Source organism: Polistes dominula, unplaced genomic scaffold, assembly GCF_049000335.1.
Source record: "Polistes dominula isolate Pdom_NZ unplaced genomic scaffold, Pdom_raw_medaka contig_24, whole genome shotgun sequence".
Taxonomy (NCBI): domain Eukaryota; kingdom Metazoa; phylum Arthropoda; class Insecta; order Hymenoptera; family Vespidae; genus Polistes; species Polistes dominula.
The window spans coordinates 2752691-2775109 of NW_028301150.1; the positions used below are offsets into that span (position 1 = coordinate 2752691).

The window sequence follows — 22419 nt, forward strand, 5'->3', positions numbered from 1 at the left end:
ACAATATTCATAATGTAAAATGCAATTATATTATCAAAATTTGTTGGAATGTAAAAGGGTTAATATCTATCCTTTGACATTTTTTTATTTTCATATTAGAAATATCAAATTCATGATTTTTCAATCATTGTATAGAAGTATAATAAATGTTTTCGAAAAATGTTTCATAACTGATCCTTTTATTTGAATAATTTTAAGAATGATTTTTCTCATTCTTTTTTTTTATTTCAAATTTCCATCAAGATTTTACGAAACTATCGTAGAAAATATACTTAAGAACGATAAAAAGTTGAAAAGAAGAAAGAATATAGATAATCGATGAATGCTATCCATCGAAATTTCAATGAGAAGCATCGACGAGTATCCATCGAACAAAGTTTTACCAAGGATGAAAAGATACCGAATAACGTTAAAAATTATCACAAGTTTTTTCTTGATTTATTATAGGAAATAAAAGTCCGTTGTTCATTCTTACATGATATTCAATCGCAATTCTTGAGATTTTTTTTCTTCGCAAGAAAAGAAGTGTAGGTAAATTATCAATGTTTTTATAAACTCGGCATTCATTATCCAAATTTTTCCATACTTTTCAGGATATTATTATCATCCTTCTATTTCTTACTACTACCTTCAAAATTGTACCATTCAACCCGTAGCATCTTCTACATCTTTGATAGCGTACTTTTATTTATGACTTTTTCCTCGATCAAACTTGTCCCGAATGCATCATTTTCGTTTCATAGAATATTTTATTCGTTTTACACGACGATATTATATTGATGATCTCGAGAATAAACATTTTTTATCATCCCGCCACTATACTAAAGCCACTTGATGAAACGAGCATTCTCTCTAACGTCGATATTGCAAATGCCGAGAAAATATGAAAGATAGTTGTTCGACACGCACCATGATCAAAGCTGAAAACTTGTATCTATTGCAATTTATCGTTTAATCAATGAAGCATCGATTAATTCAATTGGAATCTTTCAAACTTAACCGTGTAAATTTGTGTGTAATGATTTACTTTATCAACTAATAATAATAATAATAATGAAATAAATAAATGAATGATGTTAGAACGATGATTTGGCAATAAATTATGACTCGTAATGAATATTTTAATAATGAAAGGATTGCCATTGTAATTATTTATCTTGAAGCTTAATTTTTCATTGAGTTTGATGTAACAGAATGCATTGATCGTCTTTGCATGATTCGACGTCGATCATTTTGAACGACGTTTCCTGGGAAATCCTGTACTTCCGTTTAATTAGAATTACGTATCTCTTGTAATAGTAAAGTAAATTGAGCAATGTGTACATTCAAGCTTTGACAGATGTATTAATATCAACCATCTTGATAATTAGAGATTACGAAATTATGTGTGCGTGTATATATGTTATTTCGAATATGAAATATCTGATATCTATTAGTACAGAAATCGAACTTTATAATACGAATGAGTTCTCTATATTTTACATGAAAATTATGTATGTACTATTTATTTGATTTCACTGCTTTTAGTATAAGCAATATGCATTGAATGAACGTTGTGTAAGAGAATTAATAAAAAATAGGAACAATAATGGTTGTAAAGACCTTTATTAAGGCCGAGCTGAAAGGGATGCTATATTTATTTTACTAATTAATTTAAAATAAAAGTAAATTTTATACTTTTAATAGAATAAGTTTAGTTATTATTTTCATTAGCTAGTGCCGGTAATAATTAATATTTATTATGGTGTTTAAAATCATATGTTTTATGTTTGCTTTATTCTATATCAAGTAACTATTTCATGTTAATCTAGCAAGTAGTTAACATATTTTTAGAAATTTTCAAAATACTGTCACGTGATTACGTAAGTGCTCCGTAACCGCAGGTGAATAATGAATGGATATAAATCCTTAAACGTGGAAGGGAAGGAAAATGCAACGATCTAACAGTTGGTCGGTCGTATGTTCACCGAGCGAATGGTGAATCTTAATATCAACTCATTGTCTCAACTGCTTTAAATTATAATCTCGTAAAAGATTCACAAAATTACGTATTTTTTTTTTTTTTTTTTTTTCATTTCCACCTATTCGCAGACCAACGAAACTAAGGACATTCTGCGTTTTTCTTTTTTTATAAAAGAACAAAAGGGACAAAAGAGATAAAACAAAAAAATTCCTTTGTAATTGACGTTGAATAACACGAGAACTAATTAAAACATGCTAAATTATTTTCAAATTAATACAAATTACCAATGAAACTTTGAGAATGCGTGTAATTAAAACTTCGTAGGACAAACAATGTAAGTACGTAGGGCACGAATTATACTGTTCTGTGTTAACCTGTTTTATTAACAACGTTTTCTTCATTAACGGATAACATTAGAAAGATTATTTATATATAATTAAATATTTATAATAATATTTATTTTGTTATAAGTTTTATCTTAATTCAAAATCAATTGATCTATGAAGTGTGGCGTACGCGAGAGTTTATGAGAAAATGCGAGCGATAGAAGGAGGACTTAACGATAATAATTACATTTATGCCGTAAAATATTAAAAAGCAAAACGAAGATAAAGCTTGACGATGCTTATTTGCTATTCCTTTCGAATCGTATCCTTATTTAACAAACGAAACTTTACTCGATAGTTATATACAGCGAGAAGACAAGCACGTTGTATACTAGCGCTCTTTGAACTGAAGACAAAGTTTCCAAGAACGTGACTATTACCATTTCTCCCTTTACTCACGTTTCAACTTTCTCATAAACAATAAACTAATAATAATAGTCATATCCCAAAGTCCGGCATTCGACAATTTCTAAGCTAAAATCGATTTAATTGCTATACCCATACGTGAAACACTTTTATTATTGCTTTTTCATATCGTTCAATCTTTTTTTTTTTTTTTTTAAATTTATAGTAATACTAATCCACAAAAGACGTACATATGGTTGATTAGTAATCGAGGAAGTTTTGTTCGACAAATATTCGGAAAAAGAAGTCAGACGAAAAGAAGTTTATTTAAAAGGCATTTGACTTTAAAAATTGAAGAATATCACAAGGATGAAAGCAATTCAAATTCGTTTTAGGTTTTTTTTTTCTTTTTTTAATCATATTTTTTTCACACAAGACAGAAAGACAGGGAAATAGAAAGGAAAGTGGTATAAAGCACCAGTCGACACGTAATCTCGCTGTTCGAAAGAATTCATGAAGGAAGCTTGTTGCTGAAGTGGTAATGTATAATGGATGAATGTATGTTGATCTTTCAACGACGTATGACGTATTCGGAGAAGAATAAAACGCCGTACGAATAAAAGGCTGCCTCTGCCTGCCAATGTTCTCTTTTTCTCTCCCATACCTACTCTATTTCCGAAATTGACCTTTTTCCCAAGAAGAGTAAGAAAATACCTATAGGAATACTTGACGTTCGCGAAGAAGAATTTTTAACTCTCAAAAAGTGAACTCTAGGATACTTTATCTATTTTCAATCCTTTTCTATCTCTCTTTCAAAACATTTGAAATGTCGTTGACGTTGGCAATTCATAGTTTTACATTTTCGAGATATATATTTAGTCAGAAGTATAGTCAAAATGGATAAATTAATAATTCAATGAATTCTTATCCGGAAAGTTTCTAATTAAGCTGGCCGTTACATAGATAATATAACAATGGTTGACCCTATACGAGCCAACTACGAGTAAAAGGGGGGGCAAGCAAAATGAGAGAGGAGAATGAAAGAGAAGGATAAGAGAGGAGAAATGGTATGTCGTCCGTAAAATAGATGACATGCTTGGTTCGTCTCGTTTCAAGTGCTGTTAAGCCGTTTTAACTGGAAAGCTACCAGAATTGTATCCTATTTGTTAAAACCACGAGTTAATTCAGTAGGCGTTTCTCTCTCTCTTTCTCTCTTTCTCTGAGAAAATCAACCTATAACGTGTTATTTTCACGACAGATAAAATAACACGAAAGGAAAGAGAAAAAATAAATGTTATTTGTTGTTTAAGAATAAATATTTATAACGAATTTTAATAACGTTATATGAAATAAGTGTAGGAGTGAATCGACATTAAAAACAACAACAAAAATCTATTAATATAATAATTGTATCGGTAAAGTGTGTGTACGGGGTAACGCATGGAAAATGAAACCTGGTCAACTTTTTCAGAGCAAATTATTTGTCCGTACTGAATTCACAAACTTCATGTAAAACGGTAACGACGACAGGATTCTCGGATACACGGAAAAGGTACAAGAGCTGAATTTAAATCACATTCTAGTGGTTTATAATATACGACTATTTTGGAACTGTCAAGCAGTGTCATGCACGAGGAATAAAAATGACTTGCAACAAACTAGTCGGTTCAAACATGTACGCGATGAAAATGACATTAAGTATTCCAAAATATCGATCAATCCTTCATAATAATCATATTTACCATTCATTTTTGTTAATTTTCGAGCAAACAAAATTTTATCGAACAGTATCATACAGCTGATAAAAATATATAACAAACAAAAATATTCCAAAGATACGACAATATTCGGTGACTGTTTAAATAGGTAAAGTTTTATTTATTTATGAACGTTTCTAAAAACTTTCGAATCGAGAGGTTTGATATTCGGATGTTAATTAACAGCACATTCGCAATTTTACAGTAATTTTCGTGCAACGTCGGTTCGCAAATGTGAAAGCGGAAAAAGACACAAAGGTAAGGGGAGAAGGTGGACTGTGAGGTAAAAGGTAGAAACTTTCGTTAGGACCAAAAGAGAAAGTGGCGTCAGGGTAGAAAAAAGAGAGGAAACTACGATGTGGGAAAAGAGAAGATCGGGAGAAGAGGAAACAAGCTTTGACATTTAACCATATCCAGCTGCTGGTCACGGTATTTCATGAATTTCCCAGATATGCCAAGCACTTCTATAATACACCGTTTGCGTATAACTATTATACATAGACCGTGTGTTCTAGCTACTGGTAGGACTCGTGGCTAGCTACTAGCTGACTGACCGAAACCAGTCGATGCAACACAAACCGTCAACTGCTCGAATATTTCAACTCCATTAAGTTATTACCTTCAATATATCAAACAAAGTTATTGGAATATTTCGAGGGAATTATTTTCACAATTATTTTCTTATTTCGAGATAGTTTTTGTCATCGTATATTTGATAACTCAAAAATATATTACAATCGATAAGTCGATACGTGTAATATTTTAAATTTATTATCTACATTAAATATTATTATTTCGCAGGATTAACGTAAACGCAAGGAAGTCATCGCGGTTGGAATCCGTGGGAAGATTGTATGCAGTCTAAGGTTTACTCGTGGAAGGAAAGACATGCTGCGAGCGTCGAGTGCATTACTCGCATTACTCCTGTTACGTTACTGGCGTTGATGAAGGAATTTGAGGGGAACTTTGATGAAGATATTCAAAGCGGCAAAAGAAATTAATCTAAGAGAGAGAGAGAGAGAGAGAGAGAGAGAGAAGCACTGTGTTGAGTTTTCTTCATAGTTGTGTGGATATGTCTAATCAAATATTATTATCATCTTAAAGATTTTATTCTGTCCAAAATAAACCATTTGTGACATATTTTTATTCATTTTTATCCGAACATATATTGTCATTCTTATTCGATCTAATAGTTATTTTTATCATGAAGATAAACAAGTCAATTTTTCACGATGTCTTTACGACGAATGTCTCTGGAGCGCGAGATGCACTTTAAAGTCAATGAAATAAAAATAAATTTTATAGGATAGTACAAGAGAGTAAGATAGATGGAGAAAGAAGTATTGAAAAAAGTTTAAGTCACGGATAATTCTGGACAATGCGAGGTTAACGGTTCCGTTGGCAGCAGTAACTCGTCGATTTTAACTTCCTCGTGAATTGGGTTTTAACGTTGAAAATAAAACTTCATCACTTATTTCTAATTCTTTGAAAGTTTACAGAACGCGATAAAAGAACTAAGTAAGGGAAAGAGGATGTTTCGACAAAGTTTCACGTTGTAGAGCATTTTTTTGAAAGACGCGTCGCGTCGCCTTTGTCTTTTTTTTTTTTTTTTTTTATCAAAATAAATAAATTCTAATGCTACGTAAAAAAATTCAAACAAAATCAACTTATACGTTTTTATCCAAAAAATAAACGTAAAATCATATTTCCTTCTATTTTTTCTTTTCCTTCATTCGCCAAAGCCAATACTTTTTTACATTTTTTATTAATCTCGAAAAACCTCGAAGAGTATACTTATCTTTAAGCTTCACTGAGAAACGCCAGCTTCCAAATTGAGCGCCTTTACGAGTAGGATTAAGGCATGTAGTAATACACCAAACAAGAAAGCAAGTTCTATGTTTTCCTAGATAAGTGCTTGTTAGTTGTCTGACAAAAAAAAATATAGTTATAAAATAGAAGCGCGTAGTTTGTATACAAAAGAAAAATTGGAAAAATTAAAAAAGCAGAGAGAAGGAGAGAGAAAGAGAGATATGAAGGAAGAGGGAGGGACGGAGAGAGAGAGAGAGAGAGAGAGAGAGAGAGAGAGAGAGAGGGAGATTGACGATAGTACAGAAGGAAAATTATTACGACGATGTACAACATCGTAATTTGAATTTGTTTCGGTCGACGAATAGCGCTACATTAAGCCTCGTTTAAACTCTCTGAAACAGTTTAATTTATCATCACATTTTGAATTAGTTTGAAGCAAGCTGTCCGTAGTCGATCCAATGTATTTAAGTTGCATATACATATAGAGAACTCTCAAAATTTAGAAATATACGCTCTAGGGCATTCTAACATTATGCAACGAATAAAATAACTTAGAAAATGAGTATTAACGCGAATGAAATCATTTTATTCGTATGTGATGAATTAAAAGTAAACTATACAATATTTTATCTCCCTTCAATCTTTCGAATCATTTATTCGTTGGTTATCAATTGATTGATGAAGGATACATTAATAGCGTTCAAACCAGATATATAAATGATATAATGAGAATGGTTTGTATATAATGAATATTTTAATCATTTTCGATTCGATTTAATATTTTCAATGAATGATGATTAATAATTATTTTTGTCTTCGATAAATAATAATAAAAAGGTCACACACATGAATGTTTCGTTTTAATCGATAGCCTGTGGTGTTTTACTTAGATACGCTTGTATCATTTATTTTCAAGATTTACGAGTACGACACAAATCAGATTGTCCCTGGTCGAAACACCACTTGAGCTGGTTCTTGTGGCTAAACGCAAGCCGATTTCTCGCGAATCTCCTTGTTATATTTTAAACATTCCCTTCTGTAGAATTCGATCTAACAATAAGGTCGATGTACGAGGAATTAGACAGAGAACGATATGGAAGATCTTATATTACACAATATTTATCTATTAATCTATTCGAGATGAACTTTACGAGAACGTCAAAAACTATTTTCTTCGTTGTAATTGAAAAATTATTTGATAATTCAAAGACAACGGAAATACAAATTTTGGTATACCAAAGAAAAAAATTGTAAAAAGAAAACGGGAGATAGAAGAGAAAGAAAAAGTGCGTGTTCTAGTAATTTACACGTGTATCAAGATAAAATAAATGAGAATTTTATTATTTACACACAATGCATATGAACGTTGTAAATTGTATTCAACATTACGTATTGAATCTCCATTCACGTATAGTGCGTTAACTAAGTTCTCACTCAAGTTAATTTTGTGATTTTACAAGGATACCCCAAATTTCATAAAATATTCCATTACTAGCTAATTTTGGGTTCAGATAAATTTCTCTTTTATGTAATAAATATTTATCACACTAGGGTTAGTTAAAAATTGTTCTTTCCTCTTTTAATACAAATATATATATATATATATATATATATATATATTTTTATTTATTTTTTACAACAATCAATGTTTAAAATCAGCCTTAAGAATTATTGACTATGTTACATGAATGATTCATAATTATAAGTATTATAAAAGAGGAAACAATTATTCGTAAAATGGAATGTGTCTGAATAAGAAAAAAAGATAAAGAAATTAGTTTCGATTTATGATATATAAATCGTAGTGACATATTAAGAATAATCAAAGCTGACGCAATTCGATTGATAGGCAACAACACTAGAGTGATCATACGTTCGGTGAAATTTCAACTACCGTAACTTCATTACTAATAGTGAAATTGATACAATTTTGACATAACGATCCAGCCTTTGAAGCAATGAGATATACCTTTCTCACTTTTGATTCCAATTCGTCTAATGTTATTAACAAAAGTTTTATAGATACATTTGTTCTATTTTTGCACGTTTTATTTAGAAAAATATTTTATTAAAATAAAAAACGATTAAACAATTGGAATAATTATTGATACGATTAATATTAATTATAATCAATATTAATGTAATTTGTATATTTTGCTAATCAAACGATTAATACATTATAAATGTTATTGTGGAATCTGTAAATTTGCGGCTATATTATGAATGCTAATAATAACGTCAATTTGTCATACTGTTCCCAATTAGTGCATGCTACATCGAGCATATTATAATTCAACGTCAATCGGATATTGAATTTAAAGGTTTTCGTATTTTTAATCAATCCTACGGTAAAGAAAATTACTAAATAAAAATTATAAAAACAAAGTATTTATAATTATATAATAAATAAGTATGAATTTAAATGCAACATTTAAATATTTCTCATTACTCTCGTTTCAATTTATTACATAAAATCTATTAAATAATAATATTACAACTTTCGCATAGTAAAATAAATAATTCGTTCCTTATACTTTAACCAAGCAAATAGATCGCAATCATTATGATTAGATATTATACTTTTATATACTATATATATATATATTTTTTTTTTTTCTTCAACTGATATGCCAATGAATCATAGTACATAAAGCAAGAAATTATTTCCAATCTCGCGATGTTTGAGATCAAAATCACGCACGTACGTTATTACTTAGATCATTACTAGCGATAAAACTCATTTCGTTCGCATGACAAACAGCTATAATGCTAATTATCAATGTCATCATGGTAAGTGCACTTGACATTTTTACTAATTTAACAAATGGACCCGTACGGGCTGTACGAAATGAAAAATAAAAGTAAAAAGATAAAAAAAAAGAGACTTTGACTTCAAATTAGAAATATCGAAAAAAAAAAAAAAAACAGATTTGTAATATTGTATTCAACGAGAAAGATTAAAAAAAATATATATATATACATAACTCAACATCTGTAATTGAAAATTCTTTGCATGCAAGAACTTTGACAGGTAAAATGAAATAAATGTAAAATTAATATTTAAATTACGAATCTAAAGCTTCAATTTTAGAAATATATTAGAACAATTTATAATATAATGATTTCTTTTGAAAGTAATAAAATAGAGATGAAAAAGAAAGCAAGCTCATTTGATGTGTCTTAAGTGACTCGACAATAAAAAAAAAAGATAATTAATAATTTTACTTTAACGCTACTATCGAATAAACGTTCACGTAAAAAAATCTTATTTCGTATTGAACGCTTATGTTTCAGGTCGCAAGTAGGAAAAGAAATTCTGTTAGCGTTAAGAGCATTGGCCACTTCGCTTCAATTTGCAGTGGTTTCTACTTTTCGTTGAGAGCGTGCTCCTTTTGCTCGAAGGAAACGTTTCGAAGAAAACGAAAAAAGAAAAGAAAAAAGAAAAAAAAAAGATATATAGAGACAACGTACGAGCATCCATAACAAGAGGAAAGAGTGATTGAATAGGATAAGAAAACAATCTACCTTACCGCAAAAGTCAATATCATAGTTAACTGAACAAATATAGATTTCATGGTTAGAAAACAAAATGAAAATAAAAAGATGTTTAGTCTCGTTTGATTGAAAAAAAAAGACATATTCTATCCAAAAATTATAATTAAAAATAAATCCTTTCCTTAAAACTTACCAAACGCTTTGACATATGTTTTGAGATGATTTGCTTTCGACGTTAACACCTAAAAACAAATTAAATACCGTTATTTAAAATATGCATCATGAAAATAAATTCATTTTCAAAAATAAAAGTAAACAGAACAATTTACGAGTAACAAAAGTGTATGTTTTTGAGTAGCTCGTGATCATCACGAACAAGAGTTATCGCGAAGTAAAGAAGCGTGAACTATGGTGCAGTTTAGATAGAACACGAAAGGAAGGAATGAGACGTGAAGATTGGCACCCAGCCAGAGTACTGTCACGCTAAGGTATTGTGGTTTGAAAAAAAAGATTGCATTCAGGAAAGGAAGGGTGGTAACAAAGGGTAAAAGGAACGATTTGTTCACTATAGCTTGTTAAGTCTCTACTATTCTTGCCATCGATTCGTAGATTATATTTTCAGCATCTACATTTATGTATATACATATGTACGACTGTTGTCTTGATCGGTACCATATTATTTATTTATCATTAAAATGCCGTTGTAGTTTGTGATATCGATTGTTGTTAAATTGTTGATTACTGTTATGTTGTGAATTATTGAACGGTGTTTTGACGATATGCGCCACTTGATGAATATGTTGCCTGTAAATATGCGGTTTACTGTCACGATACTTGCAGTTTATTTTTTGATGCTGGTTCTACTGCGCCGATGGGATTTCGAATCGTTGTTCTTTGAGTTGTTAGAATGAATTGGATAATGATGATGATCGAATGATGATTGTGGTATTGCTTCGTGGGTTTTTTATAGGGAAAAGATTATTGTCATCCTTTAGATTGATTGTCCAATAACAGGAAAGTTCACCCCTCATAGTTAGTCAATTTAAAAGATTAACATTTCAACGGATGTGGCAATAAAAACTATGAGAAACTCATTTAGAATGAAGAAAATCGTTTTTTTAGTATATCGTAATAATTTGACACCACTTGAAAGATCTGTTGGGTAAATGACTCATCGCATTGACACCTCTAGGTTTGTTTGGTAGTTTTATAGTCCTCAGAAATAAGCTATGATTTTTCCTCTGTATTTTTGATTATAATTCTCATGGTTTGAACGGTGTTGAAAGATATGCTGCTCGATTCATTCCTTTCGTTACATTTTCAACGTTATTATATATTTTTGTTTTGACGATATAAAGATATTTGATTATATTTTGATAAATTTCAAAAAATATTATACAATTGTTATTGAATGAATGTAATTTATCATTCGATAGCTATGGGTTGGTATTCTCTCATTGTTCGAGTCGCATAGATAGAAAAATACTATTTTCGATATTATATATACAAAGAATGAGAGAAAAGTTTGCGAGGTAGAATAGACAAGTGGAATAGGCAAAAGGCGAACGAACGTACCGAGGAGAAAGATTGAATATGAACAGATGTGCAAACACGAAAGATTATCTCTGTGTTGCTGTGCATTTGCTTGAAAGAAAAAAGAAAGAGGTAAAAGCAGATGCAAGCAGCGGGATATAGAAACAACCGTGGACCGTATCTACAGCTGCAAGCTGTCCGTTTCTTGATTTTTATTTTTGTTTCCTTTCGTTCCTCTGCTTCATCTTCGTTGTAATAACGAAAAGAAACGACTCATAATTCTGTCTCTATCCCTTCTACCTTTTGCTATTGAACGATCATTTTATATTTGGAAATTAAATTATAACTCACACGTTATAAATGGATTACTATATACATATATATATATATATATATATATATATATATATATATATATATATATATATATATATATAATTGTGAGATATATTTTCCTTCCTATGTTTGGCATAGGAATAAATTTCAAGAAAATATATTGTAATATATGTAAAATAAATACAAATTATACAAAATACTGTTTAACCAATTTATACACATATTATAATATATAAATATTATACTATATAATTCGTATTAGTAGAATACTCGTAATATTGGCGATAGCCACAACCAAATGAAATATTGGATTTTTAATCAAATTCTCGAAAACATTTATTATATGTGTAATATCGATTTCCAATAGGGGAAAGAAAAAAGAATCATTGACTTCCAATGATATTTTGATAGCGGAGTATCTTTTACGAAATAACTACAGTAAAAATGTTTCTCTCTCTCTCTCTCTCTCTGTAAACCTAGCAACTTTGGTTTGAAATATTTATCTATAAAACTTATAGAATTGAAGATATTTGGTCATATTGTTTAAAATAGGAAAACTCAATATACTTTAAGTTGTGAAGTATAATAACCAAGATGATATCATCTTATTTAAGTACGCGTCGAATGTTTATTGGGTCACCTAGCTTTTATTACAACACATCATATGAGGCTACGAATGTACATACATTCTTTACTTTGAGTATGTGTCAATAGACATCTATACGTGTTAGTGTTAACGCATGTTCGCATGAAGAGAAATAAAGCGTCAAAAAGCTACAAGCGGATATTCCATTTCAATGACTTTCTCGTTCAACGGAAGATTTTCATTCGTACTCCAGTTGCTTCGTTTATTCATCTCCCATTTGACGTTACTTTATCCACCTAAGAAATCTACTTTGCAGTACGTCAAAAACGACCTCTTAACGTGCTACCCCGCCTCTGACTCTCTCTCTCTTTTCCCGTTTTTTTATGTGAAAATTTTTTTTAATATTACTGAGTAATCTTGCAACATTCGCGTAACTTTATTTTTAATTCGCTAGAAAAAAAAAGTTCTTCGTTGAAAGAAACATTCTTTTGAATTTTTCTTTTTTTTTTTTCAACGACAGAACAAATAAAATGTTAATTTTTGTGCGAATCAAAAAATAAATGCAAGAAACAAAGGAAAATTATGAAGAAAAATATAATATAAATTACATTAATGTTTTTCTTGTTTTATATAAATAATATAAATCAACAAGAACTGACACAATTTTTAAGAAAAAAAAAAACAAATTTCATTCGACATTTATTATCTTAACTTTTATAATTCAGGGAAACTTTGTTACATTGATCTTATTTAATAATCTAAATCTTTTATTCTATATATATATAAAATAAATATTTATGAAAATGAAACTTTAATAAAAACGTTATCATAAGATATGCAAAATTAATATTACTCCAGGAAATTTCTTGTTACGATTTTACCTCTAAAACGAAGAATTGATAATCGTATCAAATATTTCTTTATATAGTTCTCTCAATATCCACATTTCCATAAAACAGATATCGATAAATTAATAACATATGATACATAGTATTTATCGGTATTGATAATAAAATAGAACAAGGAATAACTTAAAAAGGATACTACAAATATAGAACAAATAGCAAGAAATAAACTAGTAAATAATGTGTCAAAATTCATACAAAAAAATAGAATTGATATCGTAGTAGTATATTGAAACATAAAAGAAAGAACAACAGTTAAACTGGAACAACATATCTCGTTCATTTTTTCACGAATACAAAAGATCGCATTAGATAGTTCAAGCACTTCGAGATATTAGGGTTGTTTTTTTTCTTTCGATCACTTGGATCGTTGGAAATTCTAGGAAAGTACCGCCATATCAATTTATAGGAATCTACGAGACAAAATATCTCCTGGTGATTGTCTGAAGGAAAGAGGAATAAAGATAGACTGTGTTTTGTCTCGCAACGAGGATACGCATCTGTGGCTGTTCAAATAGAGATTTCTCGTCGAGCACGTATCAGAGGGAGGATTTCTAAGGGTCACACGTAGTGTTTCCTCTCTCTTTCTCTCTCACTCTTTCTCTCAATCTATCTATCTATCTATCAATCTATCTATCTATCTATATTTTTCTCTCTCGCACTTGCTCTCGCTTTCTAGACGTATGCAGCGATGCGAGAAAGCCCTACATACAACATTCATACTAACCTATACAAATGTTCAAGTTTGACGCACGTACGCTCGTTTACCGGCCTACGGAGACAACACTAGGTAGAGTTCTAACACTGCGGCGAAAGCCCGTGACCCAATAAACGTTTGACGAGCAGATAGCAACTGTAGGTGGTAGTTTCTAGCATTGTACACGTACTCACGAAACGATCCTTTCTGAAACTTGTTAGATGCACGTAGATTTCCCTAACAATTGTATATCGTTAAATGGATTAACTCAGATTTCTTATTACGACTATAAAATGTTGAATATTACAGTTAACAAAAAAAAAAAAAATAAATAAATAAATAAATGAAATAAAATAATCTATCTATTACGATTGATTTATTGTTAAATTAATTGTAATAAAATTACGATTACTAAATGTGATTATTGTTTTGATTTTATTATCGAAAATCTTTTATATTTTCTTTCATATTTCCTTTTCAACTCCAATAGCAAAGGTACATAACACGTAGTACTATGTGGTTCTCAGTATTATCTACGTGAAACTATTCTCAGCGAACAAGTTTTCGCATTATCGTTAGAAAACGAGCATATCTAGCAGTGTGTATTTACTATTCGTTTCGTGAGAAAGCTTTCATACAAGCTTACAAAACTTGACAAAGAAGATGTTGGTGAAGAAAAAAATTGGAAGGAAATGTAAACACAAATATGACAGGATGAGGGAAAAGAAGGAGATGGTAAGAGGCTTTCATTTTTTTGTCTCATGACCAATATCTCCTTTTCCTCGGTTTTGGTTTTGTTGAATATGAAAATATGCATGATGATACTTAGTGTGTAGTAACTTTCAGTATTAAACGTAGATAGATGTTTATAACAACAACACTTTTATTGTATTGACAATAACGATAGAAATGTAACAAATGATTACAAAGTATGATTAATATTCGATTGTAAAAAAGAAAAAAAGGTAAACGTGATGAATAATTAAAGATTATATGCATGAATAATTAAATGCAACACACACATTAGTCACATATAATAATTGAACACAATATTATAATTAACGAATCGAATTATTATCCTTTGAAAATAAATTTGAGAAATAGTTTAACAAATTATTACTATTACGTTGAAGATATTAAATCAATCGATAAATTGTTAAACAGAACATTAGTGAATCTATTTAATTATGATCAATTTAACAAATTTAAACAGGATATCAAATGAAATGATAAATTAATATCTGGATTGGTCAACAATTTAGGTTTAGGAAGTATTAAAAATTTGCGTAGCAAGTTAAATGAGTAATCAAGTTTAATTACAATATGATGGTTCGTGGGTGCAAGTCCAATCACAACCTGCCAAGAGATCTTACCTTAGAGTAAACTTCCGATCTGGAACGAAGGGTAAGATACTCGACAAGGCACCGAGTTTACTCTTGTGGTTAGTGTTTAGTGAATTGCAAGCAAACCATGAAACGACACATTATCGAAGGACCTAAAGAAATTTACAAACATTTATACGACCTTTCAATATAATATAAAATCCATTTTGAAGTACAATCATTCATTAAACCGAAAAGAAAATAAATTAAATTTAAAATGAATTTTTACTTAATTAGAAAAAAGTTTTAAGTATTTTAAGATACAATAATTTTTAAGTAAAAGAATCGAAAGTTTTCATTGAATTAGCATTATTAGAGAGTTATTTACAATACCATAAAGTATGTATTCGAATCGATCTTCATGAAGAAAAATATGTACGCGTTGTAATGAAATTGTAATTCGATTAGTATTCGTTACGACGAATCTCATTTTGTATGCAAATCAGCAAAAAAAAAAAAAAGAATATACCGAGAAATCTCCTTTTTTTTTTGCAGGTTTAAAAACGTAAATTTCGATAATACCGAAGCCGTTAGATCAATCAGTGTTTGCAATTAATTCACAGCTCGTTCGATTTTACTTTTCACATCTACCACGTCTATTTCTCTGGATTTTAGTATTAATACCTTTATGGAATATGTGTCCATATAAGTAAAAAAAAAAAAAAAAAAAAAGAAATTGCAACGTACGTAGGATTTGTTCGTATTCCAACAAAAAAAAAAAGGACTTCGATTTCAATCCGATTAAAATGAAAATATATAATATATAAATATACAGAGTGTTTATTAAAAAAATGTTCACTTAAATTATCCTGAAGTTTAAACATTTGTTTCTAGAAACATCAAGACAGATCAATATTGTTTTTAAAGGAGATAGGTCCTTGTAAATTAAAACATCCTATATACAGGATATACATATAAATTTTATCAATAATTGTTAAGAATACTGCATTCTTGAATAATTAATGCTACTAATGGAATATCCTAAAAATTCCAATAATGCTTCGAAACAAAGTATTATCATTTATTTCCTTTCAAAACTTTGACCAAGTATTAAAATATACAAAAAGAATTATGAAAATTTTTCTTCGATATATACGTCATTCTGAAAAGGCGTTATTCACGGTACATTAAGCTTCGAAGCTTCGGAAGTATGCACTTCTACTTTTTGCTCGTTTTCCGGAAGAAAGAAAAAAAGGAAGAAAGAAAAAAAATGATATGATCTTTATAACCGGTAATCGTTGTTAAAGAGATTGCATTTATTCTTGTCTGGGTCGGGTCACAAATTTTCATTGGCTCTCTATCCGAAAAATATTCACATTTGGCTCATTTAAAAGATAAAAAAGTAAAAAGAGAGAAGCTATGATGAAAAGTGACGTTTGGAGATATTAAATTGTAAAGTTACCAATAATCTCGATAATGTTAACACAATGAGAGTGATTTGCTACTTAAGTTACTTCTAATATTATCAACAATAATAAGTAAACGAAAACATATGTATTAGGAATCTTTTTTAAAAAAAGAACCTATCAAACTATTTTTAAATAGAAACAATTGGTACCTATTGAAATTCAATAGCATCAAAACTTATGAATAATGGAAAGGGTCTAGCAAGTATTCAATAAATGAAAACCTTTCTTGATTGAAAAAGAATATCCTGGTATTTGTGGAAATAAACTTGTTTGTAAAAATAATCTAAAGATGAAAAGAATTTTATAAAAAAAAAAAAATTATATTCAATATAATTTTGATATTATTCGTAGGATCAGTGAAGCATTTATTTTCTTGTATACGAAATTGATGATATATATTTTACATTTGGACTGACGATTTGTCGATTTTTGAACGTCACCAAAGTGAATACGGAAAAATAAAATTCCAACTTGTCAAAAAATACCATACTTTCATCGAATTTGGATTGAACAATGGGGTGTGATGAATAGGATAAAAAACGGTGATAACAAGTAAAAAAGGATGATTCACTTTTCCTTATTGGTGAACATACCACTCGAATAGTTTCCAATAAAATGCTATTTATTTTTATAACAGCATCGTATAATAATCGAAAGAAAAGCTTTTTGAATTTCGTTTGCGAAAAAGTGGCTATGAATTTATAGTCTCTTTTCCCTTATACCTTTTTCACCACTTCACAAAATAATATAACCCTTCACTTTTTACCCTGTTAATCCGAACCAACGAATTTAATGAATAAAGCGAGTACCTACTTTGGATTTTCACGATGGCAGAGATTCGAGTTTAAAATTGCCGGACTAATATATGATTAATCCGTTCGTGTCCTCATTCATTAATGACAATATTCAAAATGATTTTTACACAAGTAAAAGCTTATCAATTGCAAATTACAAACATTCTGTAATGATTTTTGCAAAATTTCTTATCATAAATATAGGTAATAAACCTACTAATGTTTTCTATCAAACTATCAACGTGATAGTTGAAAGTATGCAACAAAGGAAATTTATTTAAAATAAGAAAAATTGTTTTTCTTGATAAAATTGTATATGTTTACTTAACAAATTGAAACCACTTGAAGGCCCATATCATACAAATTGATAAATATATCATGAATAAACGTATTGCAGAGATAAACATTAATTACGTATTAGCCAACATATGTCTAAATTAGATGTTTGTTGATAAATATTGAATAAATATGGATACTACTTATCAGATTAAAACGAATTATTTATTCAATACCAAAATTAAATACAATCCTATAGATTAACGATCGTTCTAATGTCTGATAAATTTTGTACCACGGACTTGTCTCATCGTTTTCTATAAAGAATAGTTTGATCATTAATCTAAATTAGCGGAACAAAATTATAGTTTAAAATGACTTTTTAATAGATTAAGTTACACGAGATACCCTTTCGTAAAGAAAGAAAGAAAGAAAGAAAGAAAGAAAGAATGAAGATAATGAAAGAAAAAAAAAAGGGCAAACTAGATTTTCAACTAAGGGAACTTCAATTTTTACCGCTCGATAAGATTTTTTTCCCATAGGTATACATAGCCCGTGGCTATCTTTTATCCGATTATCGAGTTATTGCACCGCTATATTTCCCGAAGAAAAGTGGATAGATCTGGGAAGGAGATTAAGAAGAGCTCGGGTCTCGTATCACCACGTATTTCATTGTATTTCAAAAGAACCAAATTTTCTTATTTTCTATCTTATCCATTCTTTTTGTTTCTACCTCTCTTCTACAAGCAACCGGCTAAGAGACGTCCAATAATCAATTTTATTGGAGCATCATTTGGAAGATAAAATTGAAAATCCCCGTTGGCTGTCGTCGTTCTTTTATCCTCTTTCCTCTCTCTCTCTCTCTCTCTCATACTTATAACGTCATAAATATCACGAACTAGCTCGATCCGCCCACTCGTTTCTATCGTAGAACAAGGTTCAAGAAAAATAAGAAGAAGAAAAGCAAGAACAAGGGAGAAAGGTGTTTCATATATCTTAACTTGACGTAAACACAAAAGTCTTCAATCGTGTAAATGTATATCACGAAAGCTCTAATAATATGAAAATTAGTTTGAAATTGGAGAAATAGTCGGCTGACAAATGCTCGAAGTAAGATTATGCGAGATTTAATATTCCTTTTCTATCTTTGTTCGTTATCACGAAAATAATATTAACAAGAGAGTGAGAAATGAAAGAAAGAGAAAGAGGGAGGAATCGTTGCTACTATCCGGTGCATGCAATTAGGAGAACAATACACGATACAGGGATGAACATGTAAACTGGCTAAAGCAAAACTCCCAACGCGTAAGAAAGTTGCCAAAGTTTCGGATAGTAACGCGTTCTCATCCCCCTTGCGTACCATTCCTACCTTCTTCTTCTCCTCAGCCTTTCATACTACTTTCCGACATCGTCGTCCGTCTTGGAATTATTGTTGAAAAGCGTTAGCGACTTTCTTTTGTCACGGAATGTAAAGAGTATTACGCGGAATTCATTTACACTCACCGAGCTCGATCCTACAGAGAAGTTACTAGTCTACCTTAGGTAGAAAAGTTTCAGAAACAGATTCGAGAGCAGAGGTAGGATTCAACCTTCAGTTTTACTCCCGTTTAACTCTCGTTTTTTTTCTTCTTCTTTTCTTTTCTTTTATTTTCCTTTATTTTCCCGTCACGTTTAATCTAGGATTCTTCTCGGTAGATCGGTTAAACTGTAAGTAGATGATAATTACTTGTTTACGAATTTAAAATATCTACACATTTTGTTTTAACCGTTTTAACGTCACTCGTTGTATAATATTAAAATGACGATAAAGTTACATAATGTCACCTGACACGAGAATTAAGAATAATTCGTAAATCATCGTTAAAGTAATTTACATTTTTTTTTTTTCACGAAACGTTCAGAGTTCTTGATAGAAAAGAAAAATTTCTCGTAGATGTTTAAAAATTGTGCTGATCAGAGACGCACACCGTATGAAACGTTTTGTAATGGATATATCGAGAAGTCTTTGTTTGCAAACTGAGATTAGGTGCACGCAGCCGACGCAGCCGACGCAGGAGCTCCGAACAGCGTCGCACGACGACCCTCGGAGCTCATAAATATTCATTTAATCTGATCTGATATGTACAAACGTATTCCGCGCCTCGTGTAATTGTCGGTGAAATTGCAAATCGATATCTAAATGGGCCAGCAGCCCCTTACTACCCTCTCTCGCCCTTTCTACTATCCTCATCCTATTTTCTAATACTCTCTCTCTCTCTCACTCTCCTTCTCTCTTACTCCCTTGCTGAACGTCAGACGATATTGTAGTTTACGGGAATAGCCATTGGCGAGAACGTTGTTCCACTTCGCACCGCTTTCTGAAAGCCTCCAGCAGCGACGAACTTACGTTCCACGACTAACTATCCTCGTCGTAAAGCAAGCTTCGACGCTTAAGGGGACAACTTTGGCCACCCTTACACTTTGAACGTACGGTTCTCACTGAAACATCGTATAAATACGAGCGGTCTGTATCTTGTATACAGTGTGTGTAACTTGCCCACTTACTTTATTTTTTGTTTTTCTTGTTTTGCCTTTTTATTTCAATTTTTTTTTTTTTTTGGTATTTTTTATTCATTTTTTTCTCTCGCATGCCGAGCTTATACTCACACGTGTACAGACGATGTTTGCAAGAGTGTTACTACTCTCTGCTTTCCCCTTCAAGGATACTACTTCGTGTTTATGTTTCTAAAACGCAGCTTTCTCGACATTTTTGTAAACCATTTCTCTAGCAAGAACACTATGAAAGTTCACGTATTTAGGCGTTTCAGCTTGCGGCCCCCTTCTTCATTCTTTTGTGAAATTATTTAAACGGTGGATTTTTTTTTCTTGTTTATGAAAGATATATGGAGAACTATCTTTTTGAATAACGATGTTTTAACTTTTGAAAAGAATATTATGGGACACGTTACGCTTTTAAATTTTGCATTAACGTGAAAGATAAAAATTAAACGTAAGAATATTGTTTTTTAACATATTAACGTTAATTTTTTAATATTAATTCTGTTATATAAATAAATATTTTTTTTTATCACTTTTAGTTTATCGATCAATATTCTATAATATAAAAATATTAACAAAATCCTTAAGAAGATTGAAATAACACAAGGTAACGATGTATATGAATTTAACTAACATTTGAAATTATTCTACGTAGTTTTAGTGAGAAATAGCGATGAATTGTTCTGGTGGAACAATAGAAATGGTTTGTTGCATTTCGTATTTTTTTTTTTTTTTTTTTTTTTTTTTACAAAAATATAACGAGGACACAAAAATATTTAGGAAATATTATGATTTTTAATTAAAATATAAAATGTATTATATATTATCTCGAGTATTTCACATTTTTTAATTTCGTTAACAAGAATTATAAAGATATACGGTTTTAGTGATTGTTAAAAAATATAAGCTAAATATAATAAAACGTTATATTTCATTTTACAAAACTTTTCAGAATTAAATTATAATAACATTATTTCTTTATTTGGAGATTACCAAAATAGAGAACTATGAAAATAGAATAAGTTATCATAATAATCGTATTATTCCAAAAATGTTAAATAATCGAAGATTTAATACGATAAATTTATAATTTAATTTTATAATCCAAATTGAAATTCTTACTATTAGAGTTAGGAAATATTCAAATATTGAATAAAATTGAAAATAATTGATATCGAGTGATAAAGACAATCACCGATTAACAAAATCATTAATTAATATCGAGAAAAACCACAATATTGTTATATGCCAACATTCTGCTCGTGTTATTTCCTAGACCAATGTGTAACATCTAACGGAAAAGAATTAACATTTACCGCAATAATGTTACGCTCCGTTTAGGTTCGCTTTAACCGTTGCGTATAGTAAATTGTAACATTATGCAGGATCGTTTCAAAGGCCTCTTGCTTGCTGGTTACCGGTTGAATATATATATATATATATATATATATATAGTATATATACATGCATATCTACTCAAACCTTTCCAATAAAACTCATATAGAAAATTGCGAATAAAATGTATAATAGCTTTTGCGAATGTTAATAGAAAAAGTAACAGAAAAAGCAATCTGAACAAAATTTCAAATCCCATATTCAAAGGATCAATTTAAAGAATTATTAAAATTTTTCAAAATATGTATTTGTATGCAACGATGAATAATGAAACAGTAAACTGTTATATATCAATGCATCATTAAGTATGATAGATAAGCAGTACGTGTAAGTAAGTAGCAAAGGATTTTGTATCGTTCCATATTTGTATTTTCCATTAGTTCCTACCGAAGATCAGGGTGGTATTGTCGTAAGCCTACGGCATAAGCTACAAAGACAAAAGCAACGTGTTTCACTTTGATACTTGGTCTAGCACGCTCGGTACGTGACTTTGGGCGATGAACAGTCATGTTGTCGGCTCAAAGAGGGTAAGGAAAGATGAAATTGGCTGCCGTCATCCCGTGAAAACGTGGCAGGCAGCTCCGAGTCAAGACCGTATAATGAGGCATACCGTGTCCCGGTGCCTCGTTGAATGATGCTCTCCTTTTCCTTAGACAGCTTTCAAGTATTTTCACGGATCGGTAAGGCTCGTTCGTTCCGTTTTCCCTCGTCATCTTCACCGCAAAAATAACAAGGTCATTCGGGATTGAATTTGACGTTTTTCTTCTTACGTTCGGCACATCCTTTGTTAAAAATACGTTTAAAATAATGAAG

At 30.3% G+C, this 22419-nt stretch overlaps 1 long non-coding RNA gene across 1 annotated transcript in view; it reads right to left on the reverse strand.

Annotated features, from left to right (window-relative positions):
* LOC149030788 (uncharacterized) overlaps positions 1–22419 on the reverse strand; it is a 144300-nt gene that overhangs the window by 24387 nt on the left and 97494 nt on the right. The window contains exon 3 of the long non-coding RNA XR_016178369.1: positions 9949–9997. This is a non-coding gene — a long non-coding RNA (uncharacterized LOC149030788). The remainder of the gene's footprint in view (positions 1–9948; positions 9998–22419) is intronic.